The following is a 1606-nucleotide window of genomic DNA, read 5'->3' as shown; positions in this document are numbered from 1 at the left end:
TATCACTTTTTCCAGATGATATGATAGTATATATAAGTGACCCTAAAAATTCCACCAGAGAACTCCTAAACCTGATAAACAGCTTCGGTGAAGTAGATGGATATAAAATTAACTGAAACAAGTCAATGGCCTTTCTGTACACAAAGGATAAACAGGCTGAGAAAGAAATTAGGGAAGCAACATCTTTCTCAATTGTCACAAATAATATAAAATACCTTGTCGTGACTCTAACTAAGGAAGTGAAAGATCTGTATGATAAACACTTCAAGTCTCTGAAGAAAGAAATTAAAAAATATCTCAGAAGATGAAAAATCTCCCATGTTCATGGATTGGCAGGATCAATATAGTAAAAATGGCTATCTTGCCAAAAGCAATCTACAGATTCAATGCAATCCCCATCAACATTCCAACTCAATTTTTCAACGAATTAGAAAGGGCAATCAGCAAATTCACATGGAATAACAAAAAACCTAGGATAGCAAAAACTCTTCTCAAGGATAAAAGAACCTCTGGTAGAATCACCATTCCTGACCTAAAGCTGTACTACAGAGCAATTGTGATAAAAACTGCATGGTACCGGTATAGGGATAGACAAGTAGACCAATGGATAGAATTGAAGACCCAGAGATGAACCCACACACCTATGGGCACTTGATCTTTGACAAGGGAGCTAAAACTACCCAGTGGAAAAAAGACAGCATTTTCAACAAATTGTGCTGTCACAACTGGCAGTTATCATGTAGAAGAATGCGAATTGATCCCTTCCTATCTCATTGTACTAAGGTCAAATCTAAATGGATCAAGGAACTCCACATAAAACCAGAGACACTGAAACTTATAGAGGAGAAAGTAGGGAAAAGCCTCGAAGATATTTGTACAGGGGAAAAATTCCTGAATAGAACAGCAATGGCTTGTGCTGCAAGACTGAGAATCAACAAATGGGACCTCATAAAATTGCAAAGCTTCTGTAAGGCAAAAGACACTGTCAATAACACAAAAAGACCAACAACAGATTGGGAAAGGATCTTTACCTATCCTAAATCATATAGAGGACTAATATGCAATATATAGAGAACTCAAGAAGGTGGACTCCAGAAAATCAAATAACCCAATTAAGAAATGGGGGCTCAGAGCTGAACAAAGAATTCTCACCTGAGGAATACTGAATGGCTGAGAAGCACCTGAAAAATATGTTCAACATCCTTAATCATCAGGGAAATGCAAATCAAAACAACCCTGAGATTCCACCTCAGACCAGTCAGAATGACTAAGATCAAAAACTCATGTGACAGCAGATGCTGGCTAGGATGTGGAGAAAGAGGAACACTCCTCCATTGTTGTTGGGCTTGCAAGCTTGTACAACCTCTCTGGAATTCAGTCTGGCGGTTCTTCAGAAAATTGGACATAGTACGACCAGAGGATCCAGCAATACCTCTCCTGGGCATATATCCAGAAGATGTTCCAACCAGTAAGAAGGACACATGCTCCACTATGTNCATAGCAGCCTTATTTATAATAAGCAGAAGCTGGAAAGTACCAAGATGCCCCACAACAGAAGAATGGATACAGAAAATAAGGTACATTTACACAATGGAGTACTACTCAG

The sequence above is a fragment of the Mus caroli genome, chromosome 17, assembly GCF_900094665.2.
Source record: "Mus caroli chromosome 17, CAROLI_EIJ_v1.1, whole genome shotgun sequence".
Lineage (NCBI taxonomy): Eukaryota > Metazoa > Chordata > Mammalia > Rodentia > Muridae > Mus > Mus caroli.
Note: the sequence above shows the minus strand (reverse complement) of the source record.